Here is a 22085-nt window from a genome sequence, read left to right as displayed (position 1 = left end):
ATTTAAAGATTCGTTTTTACGTAACATCGTGTAGAGATATTTCTTAAAAACTTGATCAATTGCTGTTATGAGATCACTATCGTAAGTAGCCTAAAATTTCTATACAAAAGTACGTCCCAGAATTTACATGGAAAAGAAAAGTGGCTCGTAATTCTCTAAAACAAATGAACAACGCAAATTAATAGGAAAGGCCATTTGGCATGGTTGATCGCGGCATTGGACTACATTTGCGTATGGATTTCTGGTTAGCCGCTCTTGAATCGTTCTCCCCAGAGTACCCAACAGGGGAAACAGAGTAATCGGGGATGAAACTGGGTAAGAGGGAATTTAGGAAGGTCGGTTATCAGCTTCTCGCCGGAGATTTCTTGCAAACGATTTCGTTCCTTGGTTACGTTTAATTTTCTACCACCGATATTCGGATACCAGCCGCTTTAATGTTCACCTTAATGCGTTTCACTCATTGCGCGCCATTCAACATTGAATTAAAACGAAATGGGAGACGTTACGTTTCCTGTTTGGAACGCGCTATCCGCCAAAACCTTCGAATCATTACATATCTCATAAAATCTAGGAATCTTAAAGAACATCAGTTTTGTCCCTCTTTAGGCGCTTGGAAAACTTGGCAGTAAAAGATCTATGGAAAAATTACTGCTGACATACGCAACATCAATTTTGAAATTATTAATCTGCTAATCTTATTACTAATGCGAAATAAATATTGCAAAATATGCCGTTATTATAAAATTTTTATAAAACAATTTTCTAAGCTAACAGAATTCTGAGATGGATTTTTTTAGAAATACCTAGTTTTTGTAAATCACAGTCGGAACTTTTAGCCGAGAACTTTAGCCGAGAGTATAGATAGCATTGAAAGAGCAATTTCAATTTTTACTAGCGTGTGTGTGTAAAAAAAAACAACGATGAAACAGAATGAAGCAATGGGAATTGGAAGCATTAACAGCTGCCAATCTAGAATATTATTACCGGATGATAATGAACGGGCGGAACTATTCCAAGGTTTCGTGATCGACACTGATGCATATGCAAACGTGAATACATATCGAAGGAAGTGGATGCGAAACGTGAGACGCGATGAGAGCTGCTGGAAACCTAGCTTCATAGCAGGCCACTCTATCCTGTAAAACGAAACTTTATTGATACGGTATGGCATGTTTATAAGTGTACGTATGTCCGCGATGACCAAGTGTATTGCGTTACCATTACTTTATATGGCTCCTTTGCGCAGGCAATTAAACGAAGAATTGGCATTATGACGAAGAACAATGAAGACGCAGAAAAATATTGACAATTCTCCATTGATACCTGTTCTAGGAATGTTCGTGCAATTTGGCTTCTTGTAGGTATACGGCATTTGCAGGTATAATTAGAAGGGTAAAATTAATCCTGTTGTTCTCTCCAAAATTACATAACTCGAAATCGGTGTTATGTCTCAATACACATTACAGATGCTATAGATACTATGAATATTATTAATTTTTAAATATTTTGTTTTAGCATTCAATGTAATTTTACTGTCTCTGTGTATGTTCCATGCCTTTTATGAACTAAGTTTTTCAGATATAAATGTTTGCGAAGATACAAACACGAAGAAAGTGTGGAAAGAATAGTACAGCTAAAGAGAAGAATAAGAAGGAAGAAAAAGGAGGAAAGGAAGAGGGACAAAAAGGAAAAAAGAAAAAAGATAGGTGTAATAGACGGATGAGAAGAAAAGAAAGGAAGAAAAAGGGGAACGAAGAAAGGAGGAATTTCTCTAAGGCAATATTATACTTAAGCAGTAAAAATTCAAAACAAAATGGACTTGGATCAGACTCGTTACGTAGTCCAAATAAAAAGTAGAGCTTCAAAAGTACAAATGGAACGTATCTGAAAAAAGAAAAAGAAGAACATTTGTAAACAAAAAAAAAAGAAGAAGAAAATCGAAGAAAAATGGAGGACAAAATGTCGCGGGTGTGCGGCTGCAAAAATCACGGACGAAGGAAAACGTTAATTCTACTCTTGCTGTCTCATTCTACGAACATTATCTCGCTATTTATCTATCCCTTGGTGGACGGTTCCTCGTTGAGGAAGGGAAGAGATGAACGTACACCAGCCGGGAGATGAAAAATTGCGCGATTTAATAAAGCAGCCGGTTCTTTTCGAGGAAATAATTGCCGGAACGAGGTCCCGTACGCGTCGCTTCCTTCTTTCCCGGTAATTGTTATTTTTCCCTTCTTTTCCCTTCTTCACAAATTGAACGTGTTCCCTTTTTCGATTTCGTCGGACGTTATGCTTCGTTGAATTTATTCGCGACTTTTCGATCGACAAGACGGCCGACTCTGACTGACTGGTTGGCTGGCTAGCCAGAAGAGTTTTTCAATTGGAAATCATTTGGAGAAGAGGAAAAAAACGAAATCTCGTTCCGGCTTTCGTTCGAAAAGCTGTCGTTCGTACGACGAAACTACCAATTTCACGCGTTCCACGGCTGTACTTGTCGGCGTTTTAACGAAAAAACAACCGTGGAACGATCCGTCGACAAATCGTTGCCTCCGATTTTCTCACCACATTCTGTTAATCCTCTACGTGTTGCGTTAAATGTTTCCTGTTTTAACGCTCGAATCTCGAGCTACGCTTGGATTTATGACTCCTATCGTGATGTTAGCGGTGTTTTTAGAACTTGAATTTTGTATGATTGATTTATTTGATATATTTGACGAGAGATATATTACAGAGAACGTATACATACGTACATTCCCGTTCATAGGCAAATTAATGAAAACTTAGGTAAACCTGCACAATTATTAAAAAATTGGAAAGGCTTTAAGAACTATTAAGTTGTCCCAAAAGTTTCTTTCGTTTTATAACAAACTAATAGATGCACAACATTTTTTGCTTTATTTTGGAGAAATTTCAATATTGTTCTATTGAAACAAACATGGACCGTACGTAATTCAGTAAAATAATACAAAACAAAAAATATTGTGCGTTTATTATTTTCTTATAAAACGAGAGAAGCTTTTGGGACGATCTAAATGAAATTATCTTAATGAAATCTTACGTTATAAAGAGTTTCTATATTCGATATTACAACAACGTTTTCAATTATATGTATACATATAGATAAATAAAATTTCTCTCTCACCCATAATCGTCGCGGTTTTCGATAATTTCTTCTATTATTCCGAGTATTAATATAATCTTAAATTCAGCCAGCTTGCGCAAATATTCGCTTGAAATTTCATCAAAGTTTCCTTGGCTGGTCCACACGTTAATAATTAAATCGTATCATTCCAGGACGACGCTCGAGGTGAAACATTATTTGATAACATCTCATAAATCTACGATCCTTGCAGAGGAAGTGGTTAAGAAAGTTGGTCGAAAATCGTGGAATTTCCTTTGGGACGGGACTTCTCGAAATTCAGCGGTCGTCTAGCCACGAAAAGCCAGAAATGAAAGTCGCGATGAAAGTAGAAATTGCTCGTTTCGCTGCCTCCGGCGCTCATATATCGGTAATAACGCTTCAACAGTCGTTCACCGATGAGATAATTGTCGCGTTTTCCACGTTAATTTCCTTTTAACGTTACTTCGCGTAATCCCGTGCAAAATGTTGACTTGTGATTTAAAAGCCAGTGTTTAAATGTTAATTAATCGCGATTACCTGTCGGAAGCGTGTATGAACGCATGGAAAACGTTTTATAGAATTTTTCGAAGCGTTTTGCACTGACTTATTTATATTTTTCAGAAACCTTTTTACCGATTACGATCGATTCATCGAGATATGCTTTATTACGAATAGCGACATAAAAGGAAACACGACTAATTCTAAGAACGAGTAGACGCGTAGAATTATTAAAATATGTCATTTCCGGACACGGTCGAATATTCTAATCGAAATTCTTATCATTCTCTTTGTCAAATTCCATTACTAAACTTAATCATTCAGGAATCTTGTACCGATAAGACAACGTCTAACGCTTATTTGATGCTCATCGGCAGTGATAAATAAGAGATCGAACGGAAAGAGTGGAAAACAAAGTGAAAAGCACAGATGATAGCGAAGGGTTAGGATATGATTTCGGTGGAACACGGAAGGAACGACGGTTAGAATGGTCAAGGGACGCGCAGAGGGAACGATTACACAGGTGGATGAAAGCGGGTCCGTGCACCCCCGAGCTTCGGGTTAGTCACATATTTGCTGACGTACGAAGGACTAAAAGCTTTTCGCTGGTGCCTCTATTTTCCACTCGTAAATCGTGTTCCGTTACCGTTCTCATGCGAAACAGCCGCGTAAAAAGGTTTCCCACTCCCAATGTGGCCGACCAGTCGATCTCTGTCCCTTATGAGGCGTTGGACAACGAATTCGTACGGACGTATTATATGTTTCTTCTTTTTCTGTCTCTCACGACTGACTCCATTCGTTTTGAACAATGGGGACTAGTCAGTTATAACGTTTCTTATTTAGAGACATAAATATAAGAAGATTTTTATATGTAGAATAACGTATTAACGAATTAAAGAATTGTTAATAAAAGCAGTCATTGTCCGCGTTTTTCTTTTCATAGGAAAACAAAAAATACTTTAACATTTTTTATTTCTTTCCAATATATTTTATTAATTGTATTAATTATTAATTATAAGTATTAATTATAAGTGTGCCTATAATAAAATCGCAGAGAATTTATATCTAGTTAAATTACGAAATTGTGAACCTCGTAACAAAGATTTTTATAGAAGCGATTAGTTTTCGTTCGAAAATAAATCAACGTATAGACCACCTTTTATATTCATTTCACCGTGTCGTGACTTCTGATTACTTCTCATCTTTAAAAAGACAAATTTGGCAAGTCGTTTTATCACGAGCATTTCGATTAATCCCTCTAAGGTTGAATTTTAATAATAAAATATGTGTTATTACTTAGACTGTGTATAATTTGTTTTGCCCAACGCAAAGTTATCGAATATCGAAATACATATAATAATTTCCATACTTGCTCAATTATAGATTAACTACTTCTTTAATTATAAATTCAATACTGACATAATTAATTAATTATAATATACCTCTATCGCTTCTTCCAACTATTACTCATTGTTACTTGCAATTAGGCAACCTTGATGCTATTCCACGAAGACGGAAATTAATTGGGGGCTCGTTCATGGAATTTCGTTTGATTCATCCCCGAGATTAATCCCTTCTTTCCTTTTTTCTTTTCATTCCCTGTAACCAGGAACTGAATTTAAATTACCGTGGAAGGTAATGAACCGAATTCTCGCGATCGAATTCGTCCATTGGTAATTAGATCGGCGGGCGATACGCGTTCGAGTCCATTCGGAATGCCTCGCCTTTCATTTTCGTACGGCCGTAACTTCCAATTTCTCGATAATATCGTTCCGTTCGATGGATGCACGAGAGTTTCTAGACCCGGGCACCGGGGTGAAGGGAGTAAACGGGGTTGGTCGACCCTTTTACCACTTCCGAGATTAATATTTGTCAGGTGAAATACGGGTAACTGGATCGCGATGCAAAACGAAGAGTGAACTAGACGCTAGACGACCAAAGGGATTTTATTATTTCCCGGAACAATGTCTGTCGCGTGGTGGTGTAGAGGCATGGCGGGGTTGAAACAATGGGAAACGCTTTCTCTTATGATTCGTAAAGTGCGTTGGATAAAGGAGACCTTTTTCCGTGCTATAATTTTGCTGCTGTTTTAATTTGGTGGTGTAATGTGTGAAGTTATATATATATATATGTATCTTTGATGATTTAATTGTTTGAAATAACTTCTGGTGTGAAAGAGACTAGTTTTTTTAACGAAACAGATGAGATTCATTTTTGTAAATAATTTCGGGCAATAAATATTTCTTTTTCTTATTATATATTATCAGGCAAAAAAAGGGAGGAATTCTTTACATCGATGAATTGAAATTTCCCATCATGGATCTTGTTTGTAAATTTGAACAAGTATGAGCTGGCTATGTCTAGATACTTTATAGATACTACTTTCTATTATGTCATATATATTTGTAGGTATTAACCAAAATGAAGCTATTGATTATTGTTTTTTCCCAGTCTCATACTAATTTTCATTAATCTGTATTATGTTTGTATTCGATGATTCTATCTATTCATCCTTCTTTATTATTTTTAGAACTTAGATGAAATAAAAAAGTTGTACAGAGGATTGTGAAACTCCATCGAGTAAGCAATATAAAGGATAAAGAATTACAATTCTAAATAAAATAAATCCCAATAAAGCTACATAAGATATATGCAATCCGTTCTTCGATACTTTCGAGCAAATAGAACTTACAGCTTTTACATTAATTTTATTTAAGAACACGTATATACTCGTTTTAATCTCCTCTCAGAAACTTTGCTTTTTTTTAATAAAATTCAAATCTCTATCTTTGAAAGTCCTCGTTCCACGACAGTCGAAGAATTAATTAATATGAAAACGCGATTTAATATCAGAAAGAGATTCTTTGTTTAAATACCGGCTATTTACATCCGAGTCGTTACTTCGGGCTTTCTTTCGTTGGATAAACAGGAACTTTCTCTGACACCATCCTCCACCGCGGCAGTTTTCACACAGAAAAATATAATAGAAAAGTTTTGGGAAACCGAAGATATTCGAAACTTGTGCCATCTACTGAGAAACTTGGACCGTGTTCTCGCCAATTTCAGGCGTTTTCTGAATTCCAATCAAAATCAAATACATCTTTATCGAGGCTCGAACGAAAAGTCGAAGTAGAATCGGATTTATCGACCCTCATATAACGCTATTTTATTCGTCGAACGAGGATTTATCTTGAAATATTTGATTGGAACAGAAATGGCTTTAGTACGAAACGTTTATTCCAAGACTTTCTAAGTCCTCTATACGTAGTACTGCATTTGTCGAATGCATTTCGCACGTATTAGTCGGAATTGAAATTTAAAGGATTTCACTTTGTCTTTTCGATATAGTCGATCCTTATTTGAGATATCAGATTGTATCTAGATATCGGTAATTTTTATTTACCTCAATGCAAAATGTATTACTTGTTAAAGATAATGGGACCAATATGTGATAATACGATATGTATAATGTTGCTAAGAATTGTGGATCTTAGTCGCCGAAATAAATGTATGGGAACACTCACATTACATGTAGAAATGATATTAAAATAGTTTCATATTTATTGAATATGCGATCTACAAGATATTCGTAGATACACATTGCACGCGTTCCAGCACTCTTTTTGTCTCACCAGTTGTGTTCTCTTGTTTTATGAGACATTGCGCATGCATATACTCCCACACACACTCATACTCATTTATGTCACTACTACGCGGCTAATCCAGTGTAGCACACAAAATTACACATATCCGAATAAACGTGAAAAATAATTTTACTCTGTCGTTGATAAAACAATTATTGAAATCCATTTAACCGTTGCACAAAAGTGATAAAACGCGGGCATAAACTAAATTCACTTTATCGTTCTTTCAATTCGACTAACAATCGCTTGCAAACACTTTTTCACTCAACAAATACCTATAGGTTTTCCAAACGTCACTCACCCATTTCAACCGAATTCGTACGATCACGAGAAAAGATAAGATTTATCTGGATTTCAAGATAAACATCCACGCTGTTAGTTTATTTGCAGAAAACGACAGAACGAGAGACACTATACATTTCATCGAATTTATTAATTGATTCATTTCAATCTGCCTTTGCAGTTCGGTTTACTATCTCTCGTATCCTCTTCGTCAGTTTCTATTTTATTACATCCGTATCTCTGTTACTGCGATTCCCGTGGTAGTTCGTTCGAGACCTTTCAATCGGCTTGTTTCAATGTTCGATTTCCGTGTTGCTGTCGAAATCGCGTATTACCCTGTAACGCAAAAATGAACAGAGACAGCCAAAATAAGCGAGAGAGAGAGAGGGTGTGTGTGTGTGTGCCAAAAACCGACATGAAACAAAACCAACAGAGAAAAATCGGACAGAAATGAAAAAAAAAAGGAAACAAGGAGTGCAGACAGAAGGAGGGAAAAAAACTAAATACACCGCGAGCAAGCAGGAAGCGGACAGAAATGTGGAAAAAATAGAGGACGAGTTGGAAGGGTTGCAAGGAATCCTCTGCAAAACCAGAGGGAAATTTCAAAGAAGCTAGCCAGGAGAAACGGATGAAAAATGCGAATGGAAGGGGCCAGCGTGTAGAAAAAAGAGGGTGAAAAGGGAAGAAGGCGAAAGAAACGCGGGGAAAGAGGCTAAAAGAACATCAAAAAGTTAGCTTAGAATACAAAAGAATGGAGGAAAAGTAAGGGAGAAGTTAGGTTAGAATAAAGAAGGATGGAAGAAAGGCGAGGGAGAAGTGCTAAAGCTAAAGTAAAGTAACAAATATGTGCTTTTTGTATGGCGAGAAGCAAGGCTGTTTAATTAGCCACAAGTTACAAGCTCAAATACTACAACTTTCTGTGTCTCGATCTGTCACGTGGAAATTTGAGGCAGCTCCAAAATTGAAATTGTATTTATCGAAAGAGAGAGAAAAGTATGAGATAGAATTTAACAAATAATATATTACAGTGCAAAATTGTATCGAGATGTTACTTCCATTTCGTCGTGGTATGAGAGAGCACAGAGTCTCGCGAGCTTAGGATGAAACTAAATGAAACGACAACCATAATCTACGCGTCAGATTCTCTAAACATTAGTATTTCAAACTGTACACAGTGTTATCTTCTCATTATGAGCTTTTAGAAAGCCGATTATGGATTGATGATCGTTAGTAAGCAGAACAATCGAAATTGTGAAACATATCCAGACTTCTATCTTAAAGACATAAGAATTCATCTTGAAAAGCTGGAAGAACCTACTTGTACGAAGACTAGCAACAGATTGTAAAATCTCGAGTTTCATTATAGATTAACACGTAAATCATGAACTCTACGAAGAATATACTTAAGATCATCTATCTTTACGAATAATTAAAGGTAGAACTCGTTTAACATCATCCTATGAACGAAGGATATCGAGCTCTTTAATCAACCAGACTTATCAGGTCTGTAAGTATGAAACCGGAATTTGCCTATAGATGGCCCTAGCTGATAATGTAGTTATCACTAATCTGCGTCATTGATGCCAAAAGTCTTTGTTGACATCTCACAAACATTTTCTACTCAGAACAATACAAGTTTCATACAACAGCATAGTTTGTAATAGCGTTGAACATGTCTAATTTTATACCTGGAAACTACGATTTGCGGACAGCATTGATTTTCTGTTACCGATTGCCAGACAGGTGGGAAAAATGTATAGCTAGCGATGGGCAATACTTCGAATAAAATATTTTTAATCATTTTCATACAATAAACGTGTATTTTCTATACAAAAATTCCGGTTTCATATTTACATACCTGGTAGGATATATTAAAACCACCCAAGGGACGTAGAATCTCGAAATTCCCGTCGAATCTCTAAAACTAGAACGTATTTAGGTACGTTAAGACCATCTACATGTCGTAGAATTTCGACCTTCATGAACTGAGAAACGTGGAACTTGTCCAAAATTGTAGGATCTTGTATTTAACGATCACTCCAGATCCACGTCGAATCACGCAAAGTTTGTGAAATATCAAAGTTTGTATAATAGAATATCATGTGGTCTGAGGCCAGTCCTGAAATTGGTTCCATGACTCTTAGATGTTCTCGAGGGTATTACGAGCTTGCTGATTTGGAAACTCCAAGGTCCATGACTTTTAGGGTCTCCATGATCGAGCAATAACAAAGTTCAACTCCCAATAATCTCCAGGTGTTCTCAAACATATTTCACACCTACTTAATAACAAAAGTGATCACGGGACTGCGGATGTTCATGCAAGTTTTTATTTTTATACACGCAACTAATGAAGTAGAATTCAAAACAGAGCTTTTAAATATCATAATGATCTTTGCTTCGAATATTTTGTACATTTATTTATCACGAGCATTCTGATCGTTTTTGCGCATTTAAATTTCTTATAAATCAGTCTAATAGTAACATATGAAACCATACATAATTAGTTTTACTTAAATAAACTGTCACTTCCAAATACTGAGATAACATAAATAAAAGCAAGACTTTGCCACAACCAAAATCCTTCTTACACAAATCCATAACGATCTTATCAAGCTTATCGAGTCGTCGCTGAATCTTCTGAAACTATCTCGACGTCAGAGCGTCGCGTCGTCACTTCCACTTCCGCCAACATCTTCAAATCACTTCACTGAACTCAAAGTTCACCGCTATTCACCCGAACAATCTGAAAGGCCTTTCAAGCTAGAAAAACTTTTTTGACGGCTGCTTTCGAACCGCGCTCCGATTAGTTTGTTTTTCAACGAAAATAGGAAAATAATGGAACGAGATAGGAGGGAAGGGGATAAGAGAGCACTGACAACGGACGGCGAAACTCCTGAGGAAAATTATGACGTCTGGGTTCTCGTGGAGGGAAGAGAGGGTCGGTTTACCAGCGTCCTTTTGTGACCGCCTATTGTGCCATGCTGAAAACGTTCCCGCGTTTCTCGGTGTTGTACGCCTTTTTCGACACGTTGATCGCTTTCTGTCTGTCTCTTTTCTATCTCTTGATAATTCGTGTACGACGTGGTGCAGTTTTGACGAACAGAAACTCCATAGAAAGCGGTCGTGATCGAGTCGAAGTCGTTCGACGGCCGCATTATCTACGACAAAACTTTCTTATGGCTCGTTTCTCCTCTCGACGATTTGCCGCATCGTCGAGATCTTCTTCAAAACTAACTTCGGGATGATCCCTGTTGAACGAACGCCGTGGCTTCTTCTGGTTATCGGAAACCGAGAAGAACGACCGCGCCTGTTCAATTTCAATTTCGCAGTTGGTTTCAGTGGTTGGTAATGCAGCCTCGATGATTCTTAAAGGGTAGTTTGCGGGGATTTGTTTAAAGACTGGAGATTTTCTGTGGAAAAAACGTTTATGTCTTGAACAGAATATTTTTAATTAAATATTTTATTTTATCATGTTGCTTTATCGGGCGTCAAAATTAAACGTGAATTGCCCTGGGGATCTTGCATGAAACGTAAGTGGAACGAACCAGTAACAAAGACTTTTGATTACAAGACAAGAAACAAAATCACGTTGCCACGTTGAACCGGGGTCATCAAGTAGTACAAGTCAACAATGTCTTATACATTGCTGAAACTTTGATTACAGCGCCTTCTAAGTAGAACAAGTCAATGTAACTTCTAATGTTGTAACTTCTACCGTAAAGCTACTTGTTATGATATCCTTTAACTTTAATTCGCGAATAATAAATTCGATTACAGAATAAAATTACAACGATTCTAAGAATTATTAATCGGATGTATGAAATGTCTTCTATTTTAACGTTATTTTATTTTAATAGATACGTTTATGGCATCCAAGGAATATTCTATAAACGAGAATCGCCAGTTTTTAGAATAATTCCAAGCCAGGTGAAAATTAATCGATTCTGTTTAGAATGGCAGATATTACTATCCTAATTTTCAGGCAACCAATTTGTTTGCTATGTTTGTGGTAATATTAAGCGCAATAATTTCCACTTAATTAGCAAACGAGCAACGATATGAAGTAATAACTGCAATCGGTGTTTAAACGCCCTTGTGTAATCTTCATTAGACCGTGTAGTAGCAAGCTACGAAAGAATTAGTGAAATTAACATGCATATGTTCGGTAAATTTCGACGCGATGAACAACAGGGGAAGATTATCGCATTAGCTCCACTTAACTGTACTTACTCTTTTGCATCATCGAGTGCCTTCGTTTAGTTCTATGAATTGTAATATTCTACAATTACTCTTTAAACGTATTCGATCGTAACCGTAATTTTACTCGATATTGAAACTATTTTGCAGCTCCATCCTTCCACCTTTCTAAAGATAACGCAGTAGAAATTCTCACATTACTTTCCCAAATTATAAACGTAATTATTTAGAATAATATTATCCAACCTTTAAACCAGAATATCACAAAAAATGGTAATATAGTACGCCACCCCTTATTCCAATTTTGTTTGCCAAGCATAGTCTATCGTTAGAACGGTCCCTCTAACCAAATTACCAAGCGGCCATTCGCCAATTTACATAAAGCAAAACAACGCTGTAAAGGGGAAGGAAGCTGTACGCATTAACGAGCGCGATTATCCGTGGAGAATTACACGCGGTCCATACATTTCCCTCTGTCCCTTATCCTGGTAATCGTTTTCAGATAACGCCGAATACCTGTAAGAGTTTCTCCGGTGGTATTTGCATGGCCCTTGGGACAAGCCCCGTCGTATAAACATGCCCGCGTCTCCTTTTCTTTCGATCGGTAAATACCTCCGCGTGAATTGCGGTTCGGTACCGTTGTACCCTCAGGGGACCAGAAACTCATCCTAATAGCTGATCCTTAATTCCGTTAGTCCTTCGTCTTCCTCGAGGTAGATCTTTACACGGCTAAAATATAAATCGTCGGATTGTTAGAGTTATAACTGTTGAGGTTATTACATGTATAAACAGAGAAACGCGTGGATAAATTGTAAGGTGGAAAATGTATTTTAATACAGAAGTGTAATGGTCTGCCTTCGTCCCAGTCTTTTGTCTATACGCTATCGATGGCTTCAGTGCTTGAGAAAACTAAAAAGACCAGATGTAGAGTTTTCTTAGAAGTGTTGGCCACTTCAACAATAACAATAACTTGATGCCAACAAGCAAATTCGAAGAGTACATTTCGATGTTGAGCTTGCGCGTGATTCTTTGATATCTTTCGCATTGTATCAACATTGAGACTCTGTGCGAACCTTATAGAAATGTATATCTTCCAAATTGTTTCATTTACGGATTTTTGAAGTTGTAATAGAAGAGAAAAGAAAATCGACAGACAATTAATAAGAAAGAAATGAAACAGCAGAGAAGAAGAAATTTTCAGACACATCTAGCAGATGAGTTTCCTTTCATCTCATTTTTAATCTTATGACTCATCCGACCGTGCTGGTTCATCGATCGAAGTGGTTGCACGGTGTATGACGATGTACTGCGATCTCGTTTCTCCTTCCCTGATTTTTTTTCATTTTCCCCTTCATCTTTTTCTGCTATCTCCATCGATTGTTTTTTTCCATACCATTTCCCTGGCCATGTTTTTGCCAGAGAAAATGCATAAAGAGAGCAGCTTTCAATCTCGGAGGATGCACCGGAAATACGACAAGCGACCCTGATCTCGCATGAAAAACTCGGTCCAACTGTGCCGAAAACCGGAACAAACCGATGGAAAAATACATGTTCGCCAGAGCATTGTTCTTTCCAAAATATCAAGAAATATGGAACTATTAATCAAAATTGAGATTGATAGATGTTTATGTATATTGGATATTATGTACATGGATGTTTATGTATATTCATGTTTTTATGAACATAGCTAAATAGAAGTTTCTTACGCTCTCTGAATTTTCACCTTTATTTATTAAAATATGGATATGACAATTAGTAAATATTACTCTTCTTTATATATTTACAATATTTGATCAAATTGTCCATTAATTCCAATACTATCCCATTAATTGTTATTATACTAATTTCAAATTACTCTCACATCTTAAAGAGTTAAAAAATCTTTATCCGCAGAGTCTCCAAAAATTACTTCATTTCTGTCTCGTTAGATTCATCCGTAACGATACCGATAATAATTATGCAAAGAAAATACCGTACCGCGAGAGGAGTAATCGCGAGTAATCGTTCGAAACACGATCATCCGCGATAATAAACGTCCTCATCCGACGAGCAAAGATATTTCGTTAGAAATCGCTTTGTTTAATATAATTCGTCGGTGTGGCAGGGCTCGTAAAAGCCCGTGGAAATTGTCGAAACGAACGAGTCCCAGCAGTTACTTCGAAGAGGTTTAATGGCCACTTGAATCCAGTTTGCAGCCCCTTCGCTTCTCCACCATTTCTTAGGAAAAAAAGAAGAGACGAGAAAGAAAAGGAAACGAAGCAGAAGTGGAGTGAGAAGATGGGAGGGATAAAGAGAAAAGGAAAAGGAGGAATCGCGAAACGAAAGATCCAATTTACTCGTAATCGAGTCACCGCTTTCGGGTCGATTAATCTCTCGTTTCTCCTTTTATCCCTTATCTCTGGTCCACCGAAACGATATCGTGTTATACTTTTCCTTTTCACGTACTAAGGAGATTTCAGCCAGGTTTTTGTCCCCGGTTCTATTGAAATCGACGAACTCTAGCAACCAGACACCGCGAAACGCCAGAATCGTTCCAGTTATTGTAACCGTGCCGTGTGATAGTCTCTGTAGCTTCTCGAGCAAAGTCGATGTAGTCGAAAGTGTTTTTCGAAACAGTGTTGCTGTGATCATTGAATCATCCAATTGTGATGCGTCTACTTGAACAAAACGTATCGGTTTATGTAATGAAATTTCGTGCTGTCGAAGAGGATTTAATTCCTTGAGTGTCTAATCTATCTTTCATCCATTCGCCTGTTCATTATTATTAAAACATTTCCTGGTTTCGTATAAGACGCGATAATTAGTTCTAATTGGTTCAAGAAGACAAATCAATCAAGATTTTGTATTTATACAATATGAAAACCCAAATGTTTTCGATAATTATATATATATATATAAGAATTAAAAAAAATATATGACAGATTAATAATCATTTATTGGTCTCAACATAACAAGTCGGATGATAATAAATAAATTTCTATATCCTACACTGTTTAAGAAACAAAGTAGAATTAATTCTAGCAAAAAAGAAGCACGAGATTTCACCACTTTTTTCCCCGATAGGATTTTCTTGTTTAGCCCGTCGAGATTGAAGCTTCTTCGACCGTTTTGAAACGACTTCAATGGATCGAGGAAAATGTTTTACGCGGTTCTTTTCGCCAGTCCACTGCTCGATCCCCGTGAAAGTAACCTTGTCATCCGACGAGTCAAACTCCGCGTTAGATCGTCTTTTCATCCCCATTTTCCCCGCTGCTGTCTTCCTCGTTGCTCTCTTTCCTTTTATTTCTTTCGTTTCAATCCACGGTCCTCTCTACTGTTTTTCTACTAATTTCATCACTGCCTTTCCACCAGCTTCTTTTGTTTCTTTAGTTTCTCCCGTTCTTCCAGACTAGATTGCATTATTTTCCATCCCCCTTAGTTTCTGGTTGCTTCCTTATACTCGCGACGAAAGAATGAATTTCTTGCGTAACCAGCATCTTTCTTCGCATTCTTCCTTGTCGTTCATAGTTTGAAATGCGTTGTGAGAAACATAATATTTTGGTGTAGATGACTCTCGATCTGTTTTTACGTATCAGGGTCAAAAAAGTAACAAAGGACTCTTATCCCGAAGAAACGCAATCCGCAACATTTCTTTATGTTTTCTTGCCAAAACACGTCTTACTATCAACCATTGTACGAGTTTCAAAATAATTAGCAACTATTGGGTAATTTTTCGGAATGATAATCTCACTACTATCTATAATATTATTTGATACTCATGTACGAAATCGATGAGATATCGGATTCTCATTAGGAAAAGTGAATGTATATGGTAATTCTGAAATATCACCATCGACACTCGGAAACTCTAAATCGAGGAGAAAATCGCAGATTCGAAGCAGGGCTGTAATTAATTCGATATAAAGTAAAAACTTCCTCTTCGTTCGTTCTTCCTTCATTTGTCAAAACAAAAATCTGCACGTTAGCGTAGGATAAAAATAAAAATCTAGGTAGACTGGCAGAAAAGGATTAAGATATAAAATACAGGATAATGGGGATCTGAAGTCAGATGGATGAGCAACGAGTGAAATAGCAGACACGAAGGAACTGTGAGCGTACACGTACAGTAATTTCGTAGGGCCGACGTCTGTTTTGAACGGGCAAAGAGCCCGATAAGACCAAGAAGGAAGTGCTTGTTTCCTCCTTGTTGCCAGCGAGCCTCGCCACGGAAAATGTAGCTACGGTTTGTTCTTCCTGGCCTTTACTCCTTGTTTTTCCTTAGCCAGACAGTTCCTCGGTGTAATACGGTCGAATTAGCAGCTAGCCAACATTGATCGATAACGTTATCACCGTGCTTTCTTCGAGCTTTCGCCGTGGCGCTCACGAAAACTTAAAAATCTCGAAATTATTTCTTGCGGGCGTAAGATACAAAGAATATGACGAACAAATTGGCGTTCAAACCTTATGATCTTCCTGTTTCTTAAGTTTCGGGAACTAAATTGCGATTCATGTTATAGCCACGTAAGTAGAATAATCTGAATCGTGTCAGACAGTAGAGCACGTCTTTCCTGTCTTCTTCAAGATCTGTTGGCTCGCATATAATTTACTCAACTTTCGCCGCTTTTTATTTAATAATATCGATGAATATTCTTATTGAGATGGATATAAAAATGAATATACGTGCGAAAAGTCGTTACAAAAGATTTTATGGTTTCTTCGTAAAAGGAATCCTACAGAGACCTAAGACGACAGAGGAACACACTTTTAAACGCTCTTTTATGACAGTATAATTCCGGTTATAATATTTTATACAACATAGACGTACAAGTTTTCGTTATAACTCCATCATTTTTCTTTCTTTTTAAATCGTCGTATTCTTATGCGCATCAAAACGTTGTCTTTTCTCTCTAACTATATCAACTCCTTGTTCCAATATCAACTCTGTTTCACCATGAGAACGCAATATTGAATAGGACCTAGCCGAATTCTCCGGATAGTTGTTGATTCGGTCTGAGCCGCGGGCGGAAAAAAAATTCAATCAATTCCGCGGCAACTCAATCAACTTTCATGACAGAAGGTAAAGCCACTAAATTGATCGTGGATGTGTGTGTATATATATATAAATATATTTGTGTCCACATGCACGTATACACAGATGGAAAACAGATACATGTATAGATTTTACAGTCGAGGTAGCGGTAGAAATAATGCTGCGGAATAGATTTAAACAGCCAGGCAGACCAGTTACAGGACTGAAACGTATTTCACGGTAATTTCGGGGGGAAAACTGTGAACAAAAGCTTGGTCGTGGAACGAAGCGGTGAAAAGCGGCCGTTATCGGCGTACAAGCGCCCGAACAATAGGGAATCCAGCCGAAAATCTTTATTATCCAAGCTGCATCGTCCTGGTAATCGAGTATATATAGGGGAAAAGAGAGAAGGAGAGAGAGAGAGAGAAAGAGAGAGAAAAGGATTCATCGTTTAAAGTTACACGGCCGCTCGAGAAAGGCGAAACAAATCGTTCCTACTGTTTACGCATCGACGTGCTCTGAAGTGTAACTTGTTCGTACGAGATTCGTTTTGTCGGAATTACACGGTTTTTCGAGCGACGAATTGTTCATGGTTGAACGTACACAACTGTTTTCATAAATATTAGATTAGGCATTACGTAGATTTTGGAGATTGAATACGTGTTTTCCCATCCAACTTGTAACTTAGGAAATATTGTTTATCGTAATATCAAATCATTGAAAGATGTTCGTAGCGAAGATATTAATGCATTGTTTGCCTATAAAATTGTAGCTTTAGTTGGACTTATTTGCATTCTTAGCTCGTTCCAAAGCTTTCGTGGAACGATAACTGAAAAATTACCATTCCATCGATTTTACATAGGAAGCCTCGATCCTTTAAAAAATCATCGCTAATACCATCACTGATACATAGAAAACGTCGTATCTTTAAAAAATCACCATTTCATTGCCGATAATAGAAAAGTTTTTTCTTCCACAAATTATCATTCCACCACCAACACAGAGAAATTCAACGTTTGAAATAAAGTCTCTCGATTACCATCAAGTAAATTGCTTCCGAAATCGTGACAGTATGAAATTAACGGTCGAAATGGTAGGTAATCAGGAGCAGATGATTCCAGTCGCGAAACTTATCAACTGCATAGGACTGGCCCGCCAAAAAAGAGAGCCGCTAAAAGCCTCGTGGCGGTCGATGAACGAACGAAGCCGGAATAACGACGTCAGCTCGAACTAGTTTCGAACTAGTTGGAGCGGATCGAGGATTGGTCGGTTGGTAAAAGACGAACGGCTACGTACGGGTAGATGCGTGGCCAGTTGATTGTCGAGGTGTGAAATCGCCGCGATTTCGAGCAGAAGAGAGCAGGCTACCGCCGCGAGCGGCATATAATCACGGAATTCCGTGGAATTAACCGAAACTCGTGGAAAATTCAGCCCGTAACGATCGATCTACGGAAACTGCAGACGAAGCTTTATGATCGTTCATGTGATTCGATTAAATTAATGGGAATTGGATCTCAGCTTGCGAACATCATAGGTAGAAAGAAGGTTAAAAATTATAGGAAAGTTTGAATTTTTTTATGGAAATATAATTGCCGAGTTGCTAATATTCAAGAGTAATTTTAATAATAGGAAGATGAGAGTGATACGTATATATAGACCTGATGTATTCTTTAAAAAATTATTTAAAACGCAGAGAAATGTCGCAATAGTCTATCTTCAGAGCTTTCTTTCGCATCGATAAATTCCTATGTTACTGACATATTCTTTTCTCAAATTTTAATGCGATGCTTCAGAAGAGAAGAAAAAGGATTTTAATCTGTGAAACTTCAAAGGAAAAAAGAAGACTTGATTTATCTCGAAGATCAGTTTTTAGAGGTAAAGGACTCGGTCGAAAAATCAGCTTTAGCGAGTTCAAAGCAGGCGTTGGGTTTCTGAAACAAAATAGCGTAAAGGCTTGTCCACCTTGTTTCGAGATGGAGTTCTTTTAATGAAGTGGAAACTAATTAAAACGTCTGTGAAAACGAGGTTGACCACGTGCGTTGCGGTATAAACGAAAGTTTCCTTTGTCTCGTGCAGACAAAAGGGAAACAAAGTTTTTGGTGAAAGAGGGTGTCATTGTTTGTTAGAGAAATATATTGGGTTGTAATATTACACAATACTCCTTTCACTGTGGAGTTACTTTCATGGCGGGAAAGAACAGAGGACAAACCAATGAACAAAATAATCTTCAAAACAGCAATATCCCATCATAACCACAGCAAAACACTATAGACTACTAAATATCAAAACAGTCAACGTGACAATGTCCAGAGACCAAATATTACGACGCTCCAACTACTATGGTAAGAAATATCGCGCTAACCAAAACAAATATTCAACCATAATCGATAATTAGATTAAAACTAATTGTTAAGCCAATATTTCATCCCAATATTTCGTACCAAAATGGCAAGCCTTTTAGTATTTACGAATCACATAGAGGAGAATAAGTCGGTGTGAAACACACACGATTAGTCCATCGTCGGTTTCAGAAAGTGGCATTCGAAGCGACGAAAGCTGAAAGAAGCGCGCGTACAAAGAGAGGAAAAGGGTAAAAAACAATGAAAGTTGGAAAAGAAACGCGAGAGGATTCAGAGAAAGGATTGAGTCTCGTTATGAATGGTGTGAGAGACAGGGGAAAATCTGGGTCAGCCGGTGGGCGGAAAATCGCCGGTTACGGCTCGGTTGCCGACCGACAGATATTAAAGGGCCGACGACCAGCGTCGTCCCAGAGTCTCTTAATGCCTCTTAATTAACGTCGACGAGAGGCTCGCTCGTGTGCATCCCTTTACCACCTTCCGCCACCTTACCCACGTTGCCGCCTCGCTAACAGCCTGTGGAAATTGCCGCGGTTACGCGTTGTCGGCGAAAGAACCACGATCAGAGGTAGGCTTTCCAAAAATGGGGCTGCCGTTCTACTGTTTTGGTACACAATTTAGTTAAAGAATCACGAAATGACGCCAGCTACACCGAGAATTTTTATGCAATTTCATATTTTTGTAAATATAGCTAAAGAAATGAAATCTGTATGTATATATAGAAATTTATTTCAGTCTCCAGTTTTTGCATACTATGTGTATTGATATAATGATAAAATAATTCGGATAATAATAAAATAACCTAATTAGTCTAATTAAAATGAATAAATTTCATTCAATTTGAAAAGTGTTATAATACATATATATCCTCCACAATCGCTTTTATTGGATAACATAAAATATATATATAACATAGAACAGAAATAGAAGGAGAATTCCTCTGAGGAAATATTAAACATCGAGGCGAACGCAATTAAAGGTACATAGCGATATCTCGATATTAAACTACATTCTTCCTTTATGGAAAAGGTATTGCCCGCACAAAGCGTCTACGATACGCCTCTATATTTCACTTGGCAATTAATCCCAAGCGCTCGGTCCAATAAACTCACCGATCAAATAAATCTCGAACAAAATTTATCCACCGTTAACAAATTTCCACTAAACAACCATATCAAAAACAAATCTCAACGAATCTTTAAGAGACCCAAGTATCGTGGATTTTTAATTAACGGCGAAAAATCCTTAAAATCCTTGATCTTTCGCATTTCCATTTACGATTGATGAATGATAAATTTTTCCCAATGAAGCTATAACACGTGCGAACGAACAATTTTTCAAGTATTCCTCCGAAATGTTGGAAGATTAAAAGTTACCAATCATCGAAATTTGTCGATTCCACGTAAACTTCTCAAGAGGGAAGCATTAATTTCGAAATTATTAATTCCCGCTTAACGATCATGCGAAGCATCAACCTCGGAAAATCGTTTAAAAACTTCCATTTTTTCTAATTCACGAATCATAAATTTCCGTCAATGAAACAGTGAAACCGTTGAGCATCGAAGGCGAAACATTTTTTTAATATTCCGTAGAAATCTGAATAGTTCGAAAAAATTTGCAAGCTTCGAAGATCGCCGATTCTACGTTAATTCCTGGAGATCAAAATTAATTCCGCGACGAAAGTGAAGGAAAAAGGAAGTGAAAAAAGATTGTAGAAAACGATCAAGGGGAAAGGGTTGAGAGAGATATGAAAGAATCGCGCGAAGAAACGCGAAGAACAAAGGTGGAAAATGGAGAAGGAGGAGAGAGAGGGTGGAGAATAAAGCGGAAAAACGCGGCCGTTCGCCGCAAGCTCAATTTCCACGGAATGCGAGCGGCGCACGATCCACTTTTCTACTTTATCGTATGAGAGAGACTCGGCCGTTTAAGCCCTGCCGCTCGATCGACAAGGAAATTTCTGCACGAGTTCCCTGGGATTATGTTGTTCTCGTACTCGTAAATTCGCCGGATGTACTTTAATAAATTCCTAAGGACCATTCACGACCAGTTACTTGCTTTACGCTTTCAACCGACCACGTATACGTCTATTCCGTTAACGATTCTTTGAATGAACATACCGTTCTCCGTGAGTACTAAACTATGAATATTAAGAATGACAAAATAATTTTTGTAGGTGATATTTTAAAGACAAATATCGAAGAAAATGGTACGGTAATTTTTTAAATCGTTGACATTCGATCAATCGAATATTGATTTTGCACGATGAAATTTTTAAGGACAAACGTTAAACAAGAAAATATATAGTGCAATAATTTTCGCGGTTTTTTCTATTCAGTTGATCGTGAATGTTAATTTAATAATCGATACTAAACGGAAGATTTAGAACAGAAGAATCTTCAAAGATTCGACAATGTCGCAGGATGAACGAAATACCGTCTTCCCGGATTCACGAACGATGCGATCCACTTACTTAGACTTACTATATAAATCCACTATTATTTCACCAATGTAATCGAAAGATAAATCCAAACATCGAACATGTCCTCATCCCCTATTTCTGCTCGCATACTAGTTCGAAGTGGAAGCGTACTGGTCAGCCTGCAACCATAAATACAGTTGGAACTGTCGATACGGGGGATCGGTTTCTTGCGCAGGACATTCAAAATTCCCTGGCATCCGTCTGCAAAGTGGATTCCGATAGGGACGTCTCTCGCCCCTTTCCTCTCTTCCTATCTTTCGCCTTTATCCGACAATAGATTGTCTCCGAGTCAAACGTCCTGTCGTTCTAGCCTCTAATCCGTGGGCGGAACGTCTGTCTCGCTAAATGGCCATCCAGCAAGCCGACTGTAACAGGATTTCACGATCCTTGCGGCGAATTCCAGAGCCACGGACGCACGCGGATGTTCCGTATTACACGGCCACAACCCTCGAATCGATCTCTGGTACACTTTCCTGGCGTTACTTGAGCGCTACTATCAAAC

At 37.7% G+C, this 22085-nt stretch overlaps 1 long non-coding RNA gene across 4 annotated transcripts in view; it reads left to right on the top strand.

Annotated features, from left to right (window-relative positions):
• LOC126916928 (uncharacterized) overlaps positions 1-22085 on the top strand; it is a 79102-nt gene that overhangs the window by 10434 nt on the left and 46583 nt on the right. The window contains exons 3-5 of one of the 4 annotated variants that reach the window (XR_007710827.1): positions 1018-1162; positions 1247-2211; positions 3292-3798. The exons of 1 other annotated variant lie outside the window; for it this stretch is intronic. This is a non-coding gene — a long non-coding RNA (uncharacterized LOC126916928). Of the gene's footprint in view, positions 1-1017; positions 1163-1246; positions 3146-3291; positions 3799-22085 lie in introns of those variants that run through there. 2 more of the 4 variants (XR_007710825.1, XR_007710824.1) reach the window with 2 other exon arrangements.

The sequence above is a fragment of the Bombus affinis genome, chromosome 5, assembly GCF_024516045.1.
Source record: "Bombus affinis isolate iyBomAffi1 chromosome 5, iyBomAffi1.2, whole genome shotgun sequence".
NCBI lineage: Eukaryota > Metazoa > Arthropoda > Insecta > Hymenoptera > Apidae > Bombus > Bombus affinis.
This window is presented reverse-complemented; position numbering and strand designations above follow the sequence as displayed.